Source organism: Parasteatoda tepidariorum, chromosome 6 (genome assembly GCF_982258835.1).
Source record: "Parasteatoda tepidariorum strain Cologne lab strain chromosome 6, Ptep-v5.0, whole genome shotgun sequence".
Classification (NCBI taxonomy): Eukaryota; Metazoa; Arthropoda; class Arachnida; order Araneae; family Theridiidae; genus Parasteatoda; species Parasteatoda tepidariorum.
In genome coordinates this window covers 37,748,306-37,770,293 of record NC_141760.1, presented here as the reverse complement: position 1 = coordinate 37,770,293, position 21,988 = coordinate 37,748,306, and the positions used below count along the sequence as shown (strand labels likewise).

Sequence of the window (21,988 nt, the reverse complement as noted above, 5' to 3'; positions counted from 1 at the left end):
CTGTGTCCCCAAAGGTATAGTTTTGTTATGGGAGCTTGGAGGACTTTGTGACCTCGACAGATTTAGCGTGCACTAGTTGCCATTTTGTGTACTGGAAAATTTCGGAAGGTGGAGATCGAACTCACGACCTTCTAAGCGGGGGCGTAATTCCCTGCCAGTCAAGATATCCCGGCCTAATATTGTATACCTACAGAAATAATTACCATTGATTAAAAAAGTCACATGAACGGCCAGACGAGGAGACCAAACGTGCTTTAAACTTTTCAGTTCCTTAAGATAATTACTTTCTCTTACATAAAATATTCTCTTAATATAAAATATTCTTATATAAATTTCTCTTATATAATTCTTATTGGGAAGAAAAACTCTTGATACTTCAACTGCTGATGCAAACCCACAAACAAATATTCTATTTGAAATTTGCACTTACATACAATTGATGCGACGTTGACATGGCATGCAAAGTACAATTTGTTTTTCAAAACATCTTAGCGTGATTTATGACAATCTGAGTTCTGAATGCATAATTCTAGTCACGTGAAGTGAATATTAAATGATGATTTTGCTCATAATGACATAATAGAATCGGCTTGAAAATATAACCAAATATTGACTTTAAAAAAAATATTTTTAATACAATAATAACCCCAATTTCAAACACATTTTATGTATAATTTTGCATTGTCTTTTCAGTATCTATAATTCCACATCCCAAAACTTAAAAACACTTAAAAAAAATATTTTTAATACAATAATAACCCCAATTTCAAACACATTTTATGTATAATTTTGCATTGTCTTTTCAGTATCTATAATTCCACATCCCAAAAATTTAGCAATATTAACCTTAACTAGTAAAACTGAGCTTCAAAATTTTTCAAAAAAACAATCTTAACTGAAATACTATTCTGCAATTCAAAAATCAATCAAGACAATTACAATCAATTACATAAAAATATTGTGGATGGTAGTGTTAGACGAAACAAATGGCTGATTAATTTTTTTTTGTTTACTTTTAATTTAATATAAAAGAGAATTTCTAAAAATACTTGAATTTCAACTTAGTTGAACAAATTAAGAAATTCTATATTATGTTCTTCTATGTCTTCATTTATTCTTTTTCCCATTTATTAATTAAGTTAATGAAACTTTTCCACATAATAAAAATTATATTAGATGATTTCAAATAACATTTAAAGTCCTTAATTTTTCATACTGTGCATTTTAAGATATACAGTAGTTTTACATATGATGGACACGGTCAGTAGTCCAGGTCTAATATAATAGTAACTTTATGAAAAAAGATATGCAGAACTAGTGAAAAGGAAAACATTTATGTTTTATCAAACCATTATTAGACCTAAGATCGCATATGGTTCAAAAACATCAGCTATGACAAAATCACATGAAAATCGGCTAGATCTTTAAGAGAAAATTTTTGAAAAGGATTCGATTGCAGTAAATATCAATGGAACATGAAGATACAAATACAATAATGAGCTGTACGACATGCATAGAGAAGCAGACATTATTAACCTCATTAAAAAGTATACCCCGTATCTAATTTGTTGAACTTATCTACCGTAAAGACCCATCTTCTTTGACATTCAGAATTTTTAATTTTAAACCGAATGGAATCCGAACCAGACAGGCCCTCATTAATGTAGATTGAGAATAATGAGGAATACCGAGGATTTCAAAACACTGAGAATGAAGAACTGGAACGCCCTGGTGAGAAAGAGAGAAGAATTGACATCACGAAGAGGGCAGAGTCACTACAGTTTCGTTTTGAATATTTACCTCATAACAGACCTCATGAGTAAGATGATCTCCGTAAGCAAAGAAAGAGAGTCAACCAGATCTATAACGTAAAGATCTTTATCTTGGGTGTATATGAATAAAAGAAAACCTCTTAGCATGCTTTAGAATCGGCTTTAATTAATGTTCAGTGCAGAGAAAAGGATTTTATGCAAGAAATACTTACGGTTTGTTTTAAGCTCATTTTAGAATTAATGCAGCTATGTCCCAATTTGAAAGTTTGAGTAGTTGTCTGAAAGACGTTAACTGAAAGCTTTGGCCCACAAAGGGCTGTTGCGTCAATAAGGAATAGAAAAAGTTATAAAAAAATTTTAATTTTATGATATAATAATTTTATGTTTAGTAAAAAGTTCATAAAAAATTACACATATATAACTAAAATTTAAAAATATTTTTAAATGCGATGGGGAACTCTGTAATCAATTTTATACGAAGTTTAATTTGACACTTTCAATAGCCTTTGTCATTTTATATTATATTTGTTACATTTTCATTGTGTTAAAATTGAGCATAGTAATTTACATAAATGACCTTGTAATGTCAACGAATTCCTCCCTCAATTTTGAATGAATCTTGAAAAATAAATTTGAGGATCTGAATTATGAAACCACATTGAAAAACACATAATTAAATTTTGTGATGTGCTTGTGTTTCAACTCATGATTGTTTCTTTTTAAAAAAACAAAAACTCTTGAAACGACTTGAGCAGATACCGCAATGAAAAATCTAATTTTTTCAATAGAAATGTACACAGTGACAGAATGTTGCTTTTTATTATCTCCCATTTTATTTATGAGAGAAACACGAAAGAAAAAAGAAAACTTTTTTTGTCATTTCGAGATCCTGTTTAAATTTAGTCATTATCTTACTAGACAAGGAAGCTCTTCGCACGTCTCATCACCCACAGTGGTTATTTCCCATTCATGTTTGATCTTTTTGTTTTAGTAAAATATATATTTATTATAATTTCATGTAAGAATAATTTGATCGTATATACGTATTTTGAATAGCAAAAAAATAAAATATAAAAAATATTCAAGTTTAAAGGGAGAATTTTAATCTCTGCATGGATACCGTTTTCCAGAATTTTCTTTGTATTACATTAAATCCAAATATAGATAAGAAAAACAATATTCAAATTTATAAAAAAAAAAGATATTCGACAAAATAAAAGTATATATTTTTAAAAATATCTTCAAAATTGTCTCTTAAGGAGAGTCGGTAGGACATATATATATATGTCGGTAGGATCACATATCAATAACGCTAAAACCGCCCTTTTTTAATGTATCTTTTCTAAGAAACCACTTATGATATCCCTTTGACATTTTTCGGGGCCTTTGACATTTTTTTTATATTATATCTTCCGCGTTAGTTTTCGTTTTGGGTTATGAAAGATTTTTTGTCAAAAATGATGAAATTATTTGAAAAGTTCTCAGTTCATAATTTTTTAAAAAAAATTTCGGCCAAAGATGCATTAAACGTTATCACAATGTAAACATGTATATATAAATATTCTGTGGGAAAAAACTGAAACTATATCTAGTTTAGATGCGAATAGAAAGTATCTGGAAAAAGGTCAATTTTAGCATTACTGTTATATGCCGAATCAACAACCCCTTTAGCAAAAACATTCAACCTGTCAGAAGGAAATATAAAAATAAAAATAAATAGAAGAAGTTAAAAACGTAAGAGAAAGTTCAAGAAAGTTGCATGGAAAATTTGCATTTACGAAAAATATTTTATGACGACAATGTCAACAATGAAAACTTTCAAGGCTGCTTTATATTCTGAATTTTCATTTTTTTTAACGTATGATAGTGATTTTGATCGACTGGGTTCAAATTTATAAAATTCGTTGAAAACAAAAAATGTGACAAAAGTACTTACAGAACAACTTAACTACATACTATTCAAATAATAATATATTCAATAATTTGAATTCGTGTAATTTCATTCTTGACGGATAAAAAAAAAATTCATGCGCTGTCAAATATTTATGACAATTATATTTACGAAATATCATTATAGCGTTAGAGTCATTTAATGTTGCAATAAAAACATTACAATAACTGAACCCAATTGAAATTGTTTAGTAGTTTGTAATCTGAATTTATGGAATGTCTGAACAACGAATTATTTACGTTCACATATTCAGTACTCCGTGCTTTAATTTTTACATACAAAGAAGTTTATAATTTGTCAAATTTTTACAACCATGGTATTTGAAAAATACTATTATTTGCTGAGTTTTTTTTCATGTGATCAACTTCTTACTATTGCTAAATCCAACTGAACATGTTTAATATTTTGTGATCTGAATTTTTGAAACTTCTGAACAACACATTACTTCCTTTAATATACACCGAAGAGTCATTACATTACGACCACACTGTTAATAACATGTTGGACCACCTTTAGCCCTCAAAACTGCTAGCATCCGCCGTAGCATTGATTCCACAAGGTGCTGATAGGTAGTCTCAGTTATCTAGTACCAAGCACTCACCAACTGGTCATGCAATTCCCTTACATTGCGAGGGGGTAGCGTGGCAGCACGAATTTGGTTTTCCAAGTGGGACCACAAATGCTCTATTGGATTAAGGTCAGGTGAATTTGGGGGCCAAGACATGACTTGAAAGTCACTGGAATGTTCTTCGACGATTCGACACTTATGACATAGTGCATTATCCTGTTGGTAAACACCATCCCCCGCAGGAAAAATTGTTGACATGAATATGTGAACCTGGTCTGCAACTATGTTCAAGTAGCTTACAGACGTCAGGGATTGTTGTATGAGGATCATGGATCCTAATGTGCCCCATGAAAACATTGTTCCTAGGGGTGAAACCATGAAAACCAGGGCGAGCCCATTGTTATAGATGGAGGGTGGTCATAATGTAATCGCTCTTCGGTGTATATAGCACCAGTGTGCACTTTAATTTTGAAAAACAAAGGAATACCATTATTTTTGTTTTCGGGTGTTATCAACTGTTTACTAACTCTGAACCCAACTGAACACATTTAATAATTCGATATATGAATTTATGGAGCATCTGAACAGTACGAATAATTTGATCTGATAATATTTCTGTTAATAATATCAGTTACAGTATGTACGTTAACTTTGTCAAACAAGGAATTTGATAGGCTGTTAAATGTATGATAATCGCATTCATAGAGTAACATTATTTGTGTTATTTTGTGACAACATCAATTAATTACTATCATTAAACCCAACTAACCATTATTCCTTTAGTATCATTTTAATCATAATAATAAAAAATCATTATTAACACAAAATCAAGCCTAAAATACTAAACAAATGTAGATCTCAATATCCTCAGTATAATAAGGGAAATTAATAACAATTAAGATGAATGTGTTATCTTGAAATTAAATCTATGCATATAAAACTTTTCTCACATGGAGGGCGATTCTATTGTTTTGTATGGATTATTCGACCATAGGGTGATTCTACCCCTAATTGCATAAAATTATTTAATATATATCTCAAAAACAATTTTGTAACTATGTGTAATATCTATGCCTGTAATATCTTAGTGCCGAATGCAGAAAAGAATTTTTCATTCATATTCATAAAAAAACATTAATTTATTTAATAAATTAACTGCCCAACTCTGACGTAAATTTATCCTGAAAGATTAGAATTATTTCCTTTTCTATATTAATCTGTTTTCAAATAGCGTAATATATGCGAAATCGTAAAACCTTCTATCCAATTAAGAAGTAAGGAGTTTTTAAAATTCTTCAAATGTAGAATAGTATTGAAAAATTTAAAAAAGATAATATTCTTTTTAAAATTGCGTCGAAAATTTAAAAACTACTGGAAAGAAATATTACTCTGTTAAATAAGTTTGAAATCTTCGACATTACATTGAGAATAAAAGTATGGTCAAAACTATATCAGAATATGGTAAAATTTATTGTGTTTCTGGCTTTTGGGAACGTTTAAGAAAGCTTGGTAATTTATTCTGAAACGCTTTAGTAATGATTTTGGTAAAATTAACAATAAAATATGGTCTTTTAATGCGTGATAAAATTTGGTAAATTGGATGAAATTTGATAAATTTACGATGACATTTTAGAGAATGGCAGAAAAACCATTTACTTGGTTAAATTTGCTTTTCAGTTTTGTAGTTTTTACGTTTAAGATCTGGTAATAGAAACTCTAATTTTTAAAGCCATAATTTCCGGTAAACCGTTATCATATGAATAGCAGAACTACAAAATGAATGGTTTAAATACCGTACATTTTCATTTTATTAACCAAAATTACGTTTTTTCTTCTTTTTTTAACCAGAAATGCCATTACTCTACAGTACTCTAAATTTATCAGAAATTTTTTCTCCTGGCACCAACTTGAAGTATGATGATGATTTGTCTCTTGATTGATATAACACAGGACTTAGCCTAAATTAAGTTTTCTTTCATAGGAAATTGGAAAGGCTTGTTGAATATTGCGTACAAGAAAAAAATTAATATTTAGTGGTTCAAAATTTATTTAGCTTGTAAATGTTTTTTAAAGTTAAATCAATTATTTCGTACTTAAGTGTTCGCACACATAAAACTTATGTCTGCTGTTAGTGTTAGAATAGAAGTGTGAGAAGGAACCGAAGTGCTAATAATATCCCTCTCCCCAAATTTTTGCCAAAGGAATTCTACAGCCATATAATTGTATGAAACATCAAGTGGACTCTAATCCATGATCCGTCTACCACCGAGGATATTTCACGTCAGCACTGTGGTTGATGCAAGCCAGTTGTGGAATTCGTATCGATCAGCTATAGCTGGGATTCAAACCCGGTTTACCTCATCGGGAGGGGAACGCTGTATCCCTTGTGCCATCATGGCACAACTGTTGACAATTGTGAGGTTTGACGGTGCGGGAGGCTTGATCGACCCTATATTTTTCATACGGAAACATTTGTTCAGTGACTGAGGAGCAGATGGCTGCATGATATTAAGAAGAATTTCACGTATTTCTTCGATCGATCATTATTTGTAAGTTAAAACAGGGAATTATTGTCATCTAAAAATTAGTATTATTATTTTTGCAAGTTTGTCCATTGAGATTCTCACGAAAGTAATTTCGCTTTCTGTGTGAAATAGAAATTAATTTTTTCTGCTCAGAAATGAGCTTTCATCCATCAAATATACTACCAAATTTTATCATAGATCATAAAACCATATTTTATTGTTATTTTTACCAAAATCCTTAAGCAGAGTGCTTCAGTAAAGATTACCGAGCTTTTAGGTGTTCCCAAAGAAATGGAAACACGGTAAGTCTTACCATACTTTGATAGTTTTGACCATTCTTTTTTCTCAGTGTATAATATTAGCATTTTATATACGTTTTCCAATTTGAAATCTTTGATCAAAATCATATATTTCAATCCTAAAAAGGTATAGGCCGTATGTAGACAGAAGCATCAATTTAAAAATGAGAGTACTTTTTTCCCCGATTGAAACTATGAAAACTAACTTTGTTATTTTTTTCCATTCTCATTTAGAGGTAATGAATAAATAGTTTGAGTTAATTACTACTAATTGTCCATATGCCAATTAATATGCTATCTATTCATTAAAATATAGTTTCTGTAATTGCATTATCACTTTCACTTCCCCAAAAATTGTTCTCTAAAACAACAAAGTACCTTTCGTAAGTGCAAGACAAGCTTTGACAAATCCATTTATAAAATATTCTTTCTTTGTTTAATGGTTAAAATTTCGCAACAACAGCCATATGACACAAAATCAAAAATAAAAACAAAATTCCATCAAGGAACGATAAATCTTCCAAGTTAATGTTTTTATTTTCTAAATTATACAGTTATATAATTTAACTTTAAAATAGCTATCTTTTTATTATTTACCTTATTTGAATATTTCTTTCTCTTTAAATATTTCTTTTAAAAAAGGTCATGCAAAGAAAAGCATTATTTAAATGATGGTGCACAAATCCAAAAAAGAAAATTCCTAATATGGAATAAGAATGTCATGATAAATATGAGAGAGAGCAAAATTTAAACAACGTCTAATAAAATACAGCATATTTTTCACAATAATAAGTGTCACTTAAAAATTTTCTTTTTTCATGATAGTGTAAGTAATAAATATAATTAAAACAATTTTAAAAGCAACCACTTAGTATTACACTTATTTAAATTACATTTACGCACTTAAACACTTTATCTAAAACATTTCAATTTTGTTGTCTGAATATGTTATAAAAATCATAATAATCCTAAAATAAAATTTTAAAAACTTTCTGCTTTTTTTCTCAATGCATCCTTAGATTTCTTAAAAAAAATTTAAGAGAAATAAATTTCATGATATTTATTTCACTCATATTTTATTTAACACTTTTAACACAACAGCGCAACTTAAAATAGCAAAGGAGATACTATAATCAGGAAACTAGTTTAAAAAATTACTTTAAATAAATAAACAATATTTCATTAAATAACATTAACAATACTCATAAATTATTCCTTAATTAATAATATTAATTTAATTTTAAATGTGAAAAAATGCCTCTTACTTCAATAAACGGTATGATGCATTTCGATAAAGTTAACAATTAACAACAAAATATACAATTGTTTTTTGTTCAGGCAACTGGAACTGAAGCATGTCAAAATCTAAATTCACTTTTATCATTACACAAACGTTTGATCATATCTGTACGCGGAAATAAATTATTAAAATTCAAAACATTTCCTCACTATTCGAGACTATGCAAAGCTGGAAAAAAAATGTTTTTGTTTTGTCGTCACGTATTGTCCCTAGTCATACGTGATGAAAAAGATGAGAATGGATATTTATTACACCTATTTTTTTTCCTTAAAGCAATAAGTTTGATTTTATAAAGGCAGTTTTTAATTCAGATAAAAAGGAAATTTGAACATTGCAAAGCAAAAAATATGGTAAAAACTACCAGAAAATGGTAAAATTTACTGTGTTTCTGGCTCTATGGGAACACCAAAAAGCTCGGTAATTTTTTACTCGGTAATGATTTTGGTAAAATTAACAATAAAATAAGGTTTGATAATAAGTGGCAAAATTTGATAAAAATTATAAAATTTGGTAATTTTATCATACCTTAAAGCAATGGCGTAAAAATTTACTTTTCTGTTTTAATTTTGTTCTAAATGTGTCGTAATAAGAATTGTGATTTTGAAAACCGGAATTTGCGGTACTATAATGAACGGAAAAAGTACCAAATAAATGGTTTAATTTCAGTTTATTTTGGCTCTTAATAAGATAATTGTGTGTGTGTGTGTGTTTTTTTACTAGAAAGTTTTCTTTCCAAAGTTGGTGGTAATTTTACTAGAATTTTATTCTCCATGTAATTAGTGAAATAAATGCTAAAATAACAATTTTAAACCTTCTGTTCAGTACTACTTAAAATGCAGTACAACTACTTACAGTACTACAGTACAGTTCAGTACAACCTACAGTTCTACCTAAAATTCACATCGAGAAATAAATTTGTTATCTAGTACGTTTTTTGAAAGTGAATTTCGGTGAGTATACAACGCAAAGTATTTAAGTCAGGATGTTAGTAAGTTTGTAATATTGCATAATTTGTTAATAGTAAATGGAGTGGTATTTAATTATATTCTTATAATCAGTGTTAGCTTCATACTTTTAAATACTTTAAACTTTTTCCGGCCAGCGTTTCTGGGAAAAAACTCCATGACCTCTAGCAGGTAGTTATTTGTTTCTGTGTTCAGTTTCGTATATAAATTCCAGAGATTATAAAGCATCTATCTGGAAATAATACCAAGGATCAGTATGATTTTTTAATAATGTACATTTGGAAAAAGTGCGGTTTCTTTCAGCCAGTCCACAAGTTTGTCCTGTATTATTTTATTCCCGCTTTATTCACATCATTAAAAAAACATTCACATCATTGTTATTTTATTTACATCATTAAAATTGAATAACAATGTTTTGTTTAAATCGGGTAAATCAATAAATATTTTTCTTTAATTAATTTATCAGAAATTTCTTTTTAGAAAGCAGGAAAACTTACTGATTTTTTTCTGCATCGAACTTCTAAGAGTGAAACCCTTTCAACTTAAGATCAAATTAAAAACTAATCTGTTTCCTAATTTACATTGAAGTAATTCATGTAATATGTTTCTGAAATAGACGAACTCAGATTTATAAGAAATAATAATTTTCACTCTGTACTTTCAGTTTACTTTTACACTTAAAATTAATGAGCTTAATGTAGTATTATAAATCAAGGTTTATAAATTCTAGTGGATAGTCAAATTAACCCAAACCATGAACACTATTTACCCCAGTAAAAAGGACTGATATTTATATCTATACTCTTATCTGATATTTATATCTATCTATTATCTGATATTTATATCTATACCCTACTCTTACTCTAAGCATAACAGCTTTTCTTGAAAGTCAAAGCAGTCAATGCATAATGCTGACTACACTGCCGCCATTATGCTGTTAATCATAAATTTTAACTTCAATGACTCTCCTATCACACAGTGGTCTTAACCTTTACTTTTTTTATATGGTCCACCATTGAAAACGTATTAAAAATTGGTTCATCATTGAAATTGTATTAAAAATTTAGTACTTTCGTAAGGTAATGATAGCAAAAAAATATGTTGTGGAAAGTTTTAATATTTTTCTATGGACATTGGTAAAATAAATTTATTGAACAACTCATAATCAATTCTCAATCAATTATTCACTATCAATTCACAATCACATTAAACAATTCATAATAAATTTTGGTAACGAAAGAAAAATAAAATTTTCCATAAAATACATTGAGACAAAAAGTATGGTCAAAACTACAGGAATATTGTAAATTTTACAGTATTTCTGGCTCTACGGGAACATCAAACAGCTATTTTTTACAGAAGCACTTGAATAATAATTTTAATAAAATTAACAAAATAAATATAATTTTTCAATATGTGATAAAATTTGGTGAATGAGGTAAAATTTGGTAATTTTATCATGATACCTCAAAGCATGACATAAAATCTATTTTTTCATTTAATTTAATTTTCAGTTTTGTATTGTTTACTAAATGTGTGGTAATAAGAACTATAATTTGGAAACCAAAATTTCCGATGAACCATTACTATATGAACAGAAAAGTTACTAAATGAATGGTTTAAATACCGTATATTTTGGATGTATCAAACAAAATATGTTGTTGTTTATTTTACCAGAAATGTCATTACAATACTGCACGGAAATTTTACCACACTTCTTGCTCCGTGTAGAGATATGATTTTATTAATTCATATTATCTTTTGTTATTCATCAAGTAGTTTGTTGCTAAAGAAAAATCATGGCAACACACGGAAAAATAAATTGTAAAAATTACCCCATTGTAAAATAATGACATTTCTGATAACAAAAACCACAGTTTCAGTGAAATTAAAATTTAATAGGTAAAATATGATTTAAAAAGTATTTTTGAAATACTAGTTATTAATAATAATAATCTAAAGATGGTTTATTATCATAAAACGTACGTCATTACGAACTTTGCATACATTTAATGACGCAATTAATCATTGTGTTAATTGGAGTTTAAAAAAATGTCATTATTGAACTTATGTTTCTTTTATCATTTGAATGAATTGTTTAAAATTAATATAGGCTTTTCGCAATGCAAATGCATTCAACCCTTTACTCTTCAATTTATTAGCACAAAAATGCTCTTTTTTATGGACAGTTTGATGCATTATTAAAAAAAATTTACAACAAAACATGAAAAATTTGCATATTTGTTTTTTTTTTTTCCAAAAAAATGCATTTTATTATCTTATCTTATACATGATTCGTATTCTTATTTAACATAACAGCAGAAATTTTTCACAAATTTTAAATTTATGCAATTTGTAGATAAAAAGCATATTTTGTAAGTTTTTTTTATCTCCTATGACTAGAGGAGTGTAGAGATTATTGGAGGAAGAATAAATAAAATTAACTCAAGCAGCAATCAAATTTAATTCATTTGGCTGCTTTAATATGCAGTGCTAATATCTCAATCTATTTTGAAATGTCTGACTGATAGTGGGACTTCTAACTCAATAAATTTTGAATAACATTTATATATTTATTTATAGACACTTCTCGCTACGTCTGGTTCTGAAGGGAATTCTTATTAGTTTGTCCTCGTTAATTTCTTAATAAATTCCGAATGCCACAGATCATCATGTAGCACAGCAACTCATATATCAATTCATAGCTAACCAGAACTATAATTGCTAGAACTTGATGGGTTTATATCGTTATATCTTTCAAACTGAAATGGTTACATAGTTCTATTTCAACATACATAAATCAAATCAGATACCTAATAACACATACATGCATAAGGATGCTTGTATTTCAACTACAACTATAGAAGAGCTTTGGATAAAAATAGAAATAAATAAATTACTCGATAGTTTTAAAATTACTTAATTCCTAAATTTATTTTAATTTTATTTACTTTTTTGGATAAGAATTATCAATTAATGTCATATCACTCTAATACACAGTAAAAAATTCTGCGCCAGATTATGGTAAAAAGTACCGGCACTGAGGGTGCTGTTACTTTTTTCCAAAAAAATCCATTTTTACCGGAACATGTTACGCAACAAAAGTCTGACAATCGTAATTTTTACACTATTATTTACATTAAAATCCTTGGATCGCTCTAATTAAATTAAATAAATGTTGCTGTAAAAGTTACAGTATAATTTCTTACGGTAAAAAAAATATTTTACGGGTGAAGCACCCAAAGTGCCGATACTTTGCACAGTAATTCGATATGCAATTTTTTACAATGTAATCACTTCTGTCCTTACCATAAAAGGTTTCGAAGAGAACAGTACACTAAAAAAATATGGTCAAATCTACCAGAATATGGTTAAATTCACCGTATTTCCGGCTTTATGGGAACACCAAAAAGGTCGTTAATTTTTTCCGAAGCTCTTTGTTTAAATTAACAATAAAATATGGTTTTATAATATATGATGAAATTCTTACAAACGTGGTTAATTTCGGTAATTTTATCATAATACCCTAGAGCATGGCATAAAAACCGTTTATTCGGTTAAATTTACTTTTGTATTTTGCACTAAAAGTATGTTACTAGGAACTATAATTTTAAAAAACAGAATTTACCGCATTAATGGAAAAATTATCAAATGAATTGTTCAAATACAGTATAACTTTGTTTTGTTAATATAATGTAATAATAATGTTATAATAATGTTTTTTTTTTAACCAAAAATGTCATCACCATTCAGCGAGGTAGATTTACATGAATTCTTTTTCCATTGTTGTAACAAAAATTGCAGAATAATGAGAAACAATATTTTTCCAAAACCAAATATACCAAACCTTATAATGTTGTTTTTGAGCTTTTTTCTCCCTAGAAGAGGCATAGACGATAAAATAAAAACTAAATTATAAAGTAAAATAAAATATAAATATGAAGTTAGAAGTGATGTATAAAAAAAACTTTTAAGCTGATTCGAGTGCAAAACTCACAAATTCACAGTCTTCATTTATATGTATTACATTCCAACTGTATATGAAGAATAAGGAAGATAGTCATACTAATAATTCATTTTCATTAGGTTCAATTTAATAAACTGATGTAAGACATTAAAAGAATTCGCAGACTTGGTCTATTATCTCTAGAACTACTGGACCGATCTTAATGAAATTTACTATGTACATATGTCACGGCGAAAGACCAAAATCGGTGGTTGTTGACTTTCACAGGTGAATGTCGACAAACACCAAATACGTCGGTGAAAGATCGAATATTTCATTACATTCTTGTACATTCGGACCCTCACCGGTGAATGTCGACAATCACAGATATGCTTTGGTGAATGTCCGAAATATTTATTACATTCGATTTGATGTGAATTTATTCGTGGATATAATTACATTTTTTCGATATTTTAACCCTACACTGATGTTTTTGAGATTAAGTGCCACTGCACGGTATACATTTGCCCGGTATACCCTACACTGATGTTTTTTTAAGATTAAGTGCCACTGCCTGGTATACCCCACACTGATGTTTTTTTAAGGTTAAGTGCCACTGCCCGACTTGAAAGTCACTGAAATGTTCCTCGAATCAATCTATGACGTGAAAAATTTATTAGTATATTAATGAAGAAATAATAAACGTAAAAGGGTAAAGAATAAGATTCTTAAAAATGTCAAAATTTACTTAAATAATTGGTAAAATAGTTCTGCGTAACACTTGCGAAACACTTCCGGAAATTTCTTTTAAGATTAAGACGATATAGGGTAAACCAACCAGGGAAGGAACATTTCATCGATATTTTTTAAAAATAAGATTTCAAACGTTTTAATTTAGATTGATTGGTAACAGTAGCTTACTACCTAACAATAGGAAGTCATCTAACAATGCATTGAGTTACCTGGTCTTAGAGTCTTCTCTGGAAAAAGTTTTGAATTTGTTAGTATCTATTCAACGCCTTGTTTCTTTGACACAATTATAAGGTCAGTGGTGGTAGTTATCCGTTTAAAGTACAATTAATTGCATATAATAATGCTTTTTTTTCTCATGGTGAAAAAGAGAATTCAAAATATGGTTATTGAAGTTACGTTTTTATTTATTTCAAGCATCATAACATAAGCAAGTACTGAGATTAGGGGATGCTTATTAACTGGATTGCCAAACGATGAAAAACCAATGAATAAACAAGTGTTCCTTTATTGGGATTTTTTCAAGTTAATGAAAATAAAAGGAAAATTTTAATTTTTCTGTACTTTTAGTCATATTATGCATTAAAATTATGTTAATTAAGTACAAAAAACAACTTCTAACCAGTGAAGGAACAGGTATGTTTCCTCACTGGGAATAGATTTCCCTGTGAATGAATAGTATGAGTGAAATATGATTTTACATGGATAATTAGTAGTTCTGCGATATAGAGGACACCTAAAATTCAGTTAAATTTTGTATGAATAGTTCCTATAACAATTTCATTTCAAAATGCAAATTTAATTGCTAAATTTATTTGAAGAATTATAATAATAATTTATCGTAATAAATGTAGTGATTAGTTATTACATCATACCTTAGACACCTTAATAAGCTATGTTTGCTGACTAAATATAATAATGAAAGCTTGAATAGAAAATTTCTTTACAGGCCTTTGTGCTAATAATTAGCTAAGTTATTATCTTATTGCGGCTTTTAACGTCCAGACGGGAACTGGTAGGAAAAATCCATTTAAAAACAATCATCCAGGTGAAAAATGGGTGAAGTTTTTTTTAAGGCGACATCCACCGATAACTCGGTGCAATGCGAAGATAATTTCAGAAAGCGAAACTTCCCTTAGAAAATAATATTCGAAATACTGGTTTAAAGAACTTTAGATGAATCTTTAGGAGGAAAGTAGCCCAGGCATCCTTTCAGAAAGTGATTGCATTTACAATGCGAACGAAACAAGAGTTGAATACTGCCCTTAAACAGGAAAAATCCGCGGCCCTAAAAATTATAAGAATTTTCATTCCTTAGTACCTAGGAAAGAAAAAGTACCTCCATTGGTAGTTTTTCCTTACTGAAGAATTCTTTGAGATATTACAGAATCAGTCCCTGCTATATATTTCATTGGAAAAAGCGATTCATAAAATGAAACAATGACCGCAACAACATTTTACAAATATATTGCAAATGTTTCTACTCATGCATGGCTAACTAAAAATGCTACCAAATTCCTTATTTTGCTTGTTTTGGATAGGTGTAAATCTCATATCAATTTGAAACTGAGCAAGTTATGTTCATCAAAACAAATTTTCTGGTTTAGTTTTCTACCTAATTCAGGGAAATCTCCCGTTAGATCTTAAAAGAATTGTAAAGCAATATGTCGAGAAAATTTTACATCCATTTTTAAATAAGATTTTGAGGCATCAACTGATGAAGTTAAAATGCTTTTATGAAATGCGATATTTTTCCATTCGACGTAAAAAACGTTGACTTTAACAAATGCATGCAAAACAGACACCAAGAGTTAATGAGCAAGACAACTTATCAACAAAATACATGCTTCGAGAGTAACAATGCACTATTTCTTCAGAAGCTTGAGAAGGAAATCTCACAAGTTATGTTGCAAATTTTTAAAGGAACATTGACGACAGAAAAGTTTAATCTCCCAAGTATCCAATAGCCTGTGCTTTTCTCAATATTGAAGAATTTATTTCAAAAAGAGAATTTGGTTAATCAAATTTTGGCACTGAAGCTGATACAACTAATATTGATAATGAAAGTATCTTGAAAACAGATTCTGATATAAGTCCTCTTGAGGCATTGTTAGTTGCAAAAACAATTGGTTCCATAAGTAAGTGGTAAGTACTGCTGAAGACCCACTAGATATAAGTCAATGAGAGATGGATTTTACTCAAACTTCGAAACTCCTTTTTCTCATTTATTATCCAGTGAGGAATTCTAGAAATGGTACTGGAAAATCAAAAGAAATTTCGAAAATACATTTACATTGGCCAAAAATTTGGAAAAAAGAGGAAGGTTAAATCAAAAGAAAAAAATTACTTTTTTGCATTAATTTCAGAAAATGAACAAAAATTTAAAGAGATTGAAAGAGCTGAAAAAAAAGTTAAAGCAGAAAATATGAAGAAGAGAAAAAAAATACTTAAAAAGATTAAAAAATAGCTTTAAAAAATATGGGGAAAAGAGTAAACAAAAAAGTAATCTAATTATAATAATAATAAAAACATCATCGGATTACGCAATGATAGACACGCATAATTTAGAACGGACTATTAAACTGTGAGGGGAAAAAATGAAAAACATTTTTTTTTTTTAAATTATGTATTCAAACATATTTTACTTTCCATTCCATGACTGAAAGAAAAATAACATTTTCCACGTTAACTGTGATTATATGTTGTAATTCCAAAAAAAATCTTGTTTTTACACATTTGTGTGGCCTATGGATTCCTAACAAGCATCAAACATTCTCTAAATTAAGTGTTCATTCACTGGAAAATTTAGTGTTTATTCACTGGTAAGAACTGTTCCTTCACTTGGTTATCTTACTACTTATTATTTAAACCACCAAAAGCTTAAAACAATAAAATGCAAGTTATCTAAAATTTATTTACATAATTTGTATTTAATGACAAATATGTCAACGCCATCATTTAGCTAAAATTACAAATTTTGAAATTTTTATGATTTTTTCTTAAAGGCAAGCTAAGCTTAAGTGTTACTTCATTCGTTAATTTACCCTATAAGATGTTGAGAAATTTGCGATGTTGTGAGAGATGCTTAAAAATGTTGACTACGTATTTTTATAATATTTATAAAATATATATTCAAGAAATTGATAAATATATTATTCCAAATCTATGCATACGTATGAATATTATTGAAATTGTATCAGTTATTGAAAAGCAAAAGCAAAAAATAAAAAATAATCACATTAAAGAAGCACAATCTGGTGTATAATCATATTCTATCAGAAGATCATATCATATCCTATTTTATAAAAACTAGACATTCCTTGAATAAATTGCTTTTTATTCAAAATATTTTATTCAAACTTCTTTACTGAATTTCAAATAAATTATTAAGCGTCTAAAAAGGAAACATTGTATTTTATAGTTAGAAAGAAATAAAAATAAAAAGATTAGCAAACGAATATTAGCGAAAAAAATATGAATGAAATTTCACACTACGCGCGTGAAGTCAAGTTCCTTGCAAGTTTATCACATTTTAATATTAATCGCCCCATTTAATCATTTCTCTATTGTCGCCAAATTATTTTTTTAAGAATTATAAATTTTAATTTTTCTCAGCTTCTAATAAATAAAAACAGTTGAAACTTAGATTTTTCAATTAAAAAATATTTAGATTAATATAGTATAAAAAAATTCATACCTTATAATTCAAAATTTTTTCATCCTCAATATTATTAAATAATAAAAAATAATTAATAATTATTAAAAATTATTTTTTTCATGAAATTATCTTTGGGTAAATGAGTTTTATGAGTGGGTGCAATTTTCTTTAAATTGCTTCATTAGTTTTGAAAATATGACTAAAAACGTAAAAAGTGAAATTAACATTAAGGGGTACGAACTTTGGATCGCTCTCCTGACCGATCTATGGGGACCATATTTCCCAGATTGCGGCTACCCCCTATATTTTGAAGGTTAAAAATCCAAATATGTAAAAAAAAAATTTATGTTAATCCAGAGAAAGTACGTTTTTGTGTCTGATTTCGTAACTTAATTAATAGTTAGCACCAATTAATTAGCAAGTTTGAGGTCACCCCCAGGAACCAATTGAGATTGACACTTAGTTCGTGAAAATCCGATCATTAGAACGAAAGTTATTCAGGGTGATTCGTTTTTTTATTTTTTTTTTTGCGGACTGTACAATATCAAATTTCATTAAAATCGGTTGAGCAGTTCTAGAGATAATCGACCAAGTCTGCAAATTTTCTTAACTTCTTACACCAGTGCAGCTCACTTTAATATATTTAGAGTTTTTTTGTTTTTAGAAGACAAGTATAATAAAAGCATTTCTGGCAACTAAAATAAACTTAATTTTGAATTATAAGATTTTCGTTACGGTATTTTAACCCTTCATGTGGTAATTTTTTCGTTCATATAATTACAGTTTTCATGAAATTCTGATTTTCAAACATATAGTTCTCATTACCTCTCATTTAGTAAAACATGCAACCATGAAGAGTAAATTTAACCAATTTAATGGTTTTTATGTCATGCTCTAAGGTATAATTAGAAAAATATCAAATTTTACCACATTTACCAAAATTTATCACAGATTATAAAACCATATTTTACGGTTAGTTTTATTAAAATCATTTCCAAAGCGATTCGATAAAATTTACTGACCTTGTTGGTTTTCTCATAGAGTCAGAAAGACTCTAAATTTTACAATATTCAGGTAGTTTTGACATTATTTTTTTTCTCAGTGTGCTAAGTCTCTTAGCACACTGACAAACTAAATAGTAACCAACAAACCAAGGAGCAGCATTTTTCTAATCATTTGGGAAAACTCAAGAAGGTCAAAAAAATATATTACACATATCTAGTAACCAAAAAAATATAGCTACAAAAATGTGCACATTTTTTTTATTGTGCTTTGTGTTTTCATTAAAAATATACTTTAGAAACCTTATAAGTTTAAGGAACAAAGAGCAAAAGTGGCATTATGAACTTTCAAATTTAGCAGTTTGTCCTAATATATAAGATACAATAAATTTATTGCTTGTAAAATGTATACTTGAAAGGCTTTAATAGTTTCTAAAAGAAAAAGAAAAATCATTATAGGAAAATAAATTTAATTAAGGCGAGAGGCACAATGTCACAAATGTCATAGCTTCGGGAGAAAAACCCATATGCTCCATGATTAATTTATGAAAGCAAAACATTCTAAATTGTCACCGTTTTCCTCAGCTGTAACGATGCTTAAAGCAAATATTTCCACGATTTTGCTTACCACTCCTGCAGCTTCAATCTCTTCGGTCTTTTTTTTTTTTTTTTAGCAAAACTTTCTATAGCGACCTCTAAGTATGAGGTTGAACTGCATTTTTTGACTAATATCATTCGAGCAATTTCCTTAACATTGTAGTTGTTAATGACAAACTGCTATTTACATAATTCTACTTTGAAGAGAAATGTTTTCCAATAGGCTAATAACTGACTGATCATTGATAAAGTTTAGATCTACAGGTAGGTAATGTGATGTCATCTAAGACATCTTAATAATAAAAGATATTACTGAAAATAAACACACACAGAAACATACCTTTCTTTTCTTTTCCATGAACCACGATTAAATATTTGATTTCCTTTTCACTTCAATGTATTAGACAACAACTTGGCATCAATTATAACACAAGAGCAGTCGAAATACTGAACACACCGAAAGGATAAAAGAAAGAATTAAAAAAAAACATTTGTCCTATTCAAATCTTCAAACCATTTAAAACTTTTTTTCTTCTTTTTTCCAATATAATGACAGCGAGTAAATTTAATACCATAACGTTGCCATTAGAACAACACAAACGATAATAAATAACAAAACACTCATTAGTCTCGGGGAGTGAAAGTGTGTAATGTTTGACCTTTTTAAGACGACTTCCGAAAAAATGGGTAAACCAGTTGAGAACAAAGTTCAAATATCAGCAAGACACACTTTTTTTTCGTTTGTTGGTAGCTATTTTCTCCGCTTTCATAAGGTAGTAAATGGTTCGTGTTGCTAATATCCAAATTTTTTGTTAATTATTAACCTAGATTTCAGCTTTTATCATTGTAGTTAAAGCAAATTATGATTGATAAGGAAAGAGAAATAGAAAAAATACAAAAAATCCCTTGAATAAAAATTAGAGTAAAATGGACAAATTTTTTAATTTTGATACTAAATGCAACATAATTAATTGGAAGTTCTATGGTTTTAAAGTAAAATTAAGTAAAGTAATTGTAACTTGTTGCATATTTTCTCGCGAATTTTTTTTTAAAAAGTCCATCAGACAATTTTTCATTACTAAAAATAACTAATAAAGATGTTTAAAGTGACGTCACTTCACTACTACTAGCAGTAGCCAATTAGAAAGTTTTATTTTTAGTGAAATAATGCAAACAACCGGCTACCATGAGCAACCGCAATATTACAGCAAATGATTGAATGAATAATTAAGTGATAATATAGTTCAGCCTCTGGCTTCCGTATATCCATTCTTGAGAATTAACTTTTCTTTTTGATAAAAAAAGCAATATATAATCTCTTAACTTATAAAGAGAAATCAGATATTTTATCACAAACTATATAAAAGTTTCCTAATTTGAGGTATTTTCTGTTTATACTAAATCGTTTGCAAGAGTTTTTTTTTTTTTTTTTTGGTTTTTATGCCATAAATTTTAATATTTTTTTAAAATTCTTAATCATTGTCTTTTAGTAAATTGAATTGCTCAAATGGACAATAATAAAATTATAGAGAAAATGATTAACAAAAATTTAATATCAAACCTTGGAACTTTTAAAATCATTACAACAAAGAAAGAACTATAACAATGAGGAAAATTTTGTATATTACCTTTACTTTGAAAACAATTCTGGTTTAATTACTGTACTGTATTGTAAAAATTCGAGAATTCTTACAATTTTTATAATATTTTAGAAATTTGATATAACAATCTATTAATCGTCATTAAAATAAATGATAGCAAAGTAATCAATTGTATTTAGTGAGTAAAGAAAGAAGGGAAGAAAATTATTTTTACTCAAACAATTTCAAACAGAAATTTTAAAAAATATTGCTGCCGCTTGAGTGTTTAAGAATCAAATAATTTAAAAGCATATAAAAAGTTCTATGTCAGAATCATTCGCAAATTTGCTGCTTGCATAACATTCATCATCATTTATGTAAAACTGTCTGACAAATTTATTCTAACTTGCACAATACTGCCAATTATTTTGTAACACTTGTGAAGCAATCGTTCAATCAACTCCGAGCAATTTCTTTTTTCTTTTTTTTTTAAACATTTAATATTCAGTGTGATTTTCTCATTATTTATCATATTATGTAATAAGTTTTCGAAAACCAGATCGATACGTTCCGCAATAAACTACCGCAGTTCAACATTCAAGTTTTCTTACTTATTTGAGTCAGAAGAAAAGAAATGTGTTTCTACAAATTAATGCGTTCTTTAAAATAGTATGCTTTTTTCTTATCTTTCGTAATATTCTCATACATATTTTTTGCTAATAATCTAAAACGGAAGCAATATGTAATTTAAAAGAAAATATTACTTGGCTTAATTAATCAGGGGACAAATTAATGGGAATGACAACTATATTATATTGCTCTAGAAAAAAATATGTTTTTATGTTGCTTTAATTTATTTATTTTATTTATTGATTGTTTCTTAAAAAATTAGAAAAGTTCAATGATTTATATTAATTCATTAAAATATATCAAAATTCTAGAATGATTTGAGAAAGGAGTATGGAAAATGTTTACATGTATATGATTTCTTTAAACTCTTTAAAGGATTTTATTTTTAAAATTTCAATTTTGTATGTTTTTATAATTATTTTACTTAAGTTATTACGGTTAAACAA

General features: G+C 28.2%; 1 protein-coding gene across 2 annotated transcripts in view; it reads right to left on the bottom strand.

Annotated features, from left to right (window-relative positions):
• The window catches only part of LOC107444050 (putative sodium-dependent multivitamin transporter), a 50,191-nt gene extending 30,198 nt beyond the window's left edge, over positions 1-19,993 (bottom strand). The window contains exon 1 of one of the 2 annotated variants that reach the window (XM_016058099.4): positions 19,673-19,993. The gene's annotated coding sequence lies outside the window, so the exon portion shown is untranslated. Of the gene's footprint in view, positions 1-8,380; positions 8,528-19,672 lie in introns of those variants that run through there. The other variant, XM_016058100.4, reaches the window with a different exon arrangement.
• Positions 19,994-21,988: the final 1,995 nt, after the last annotated feature.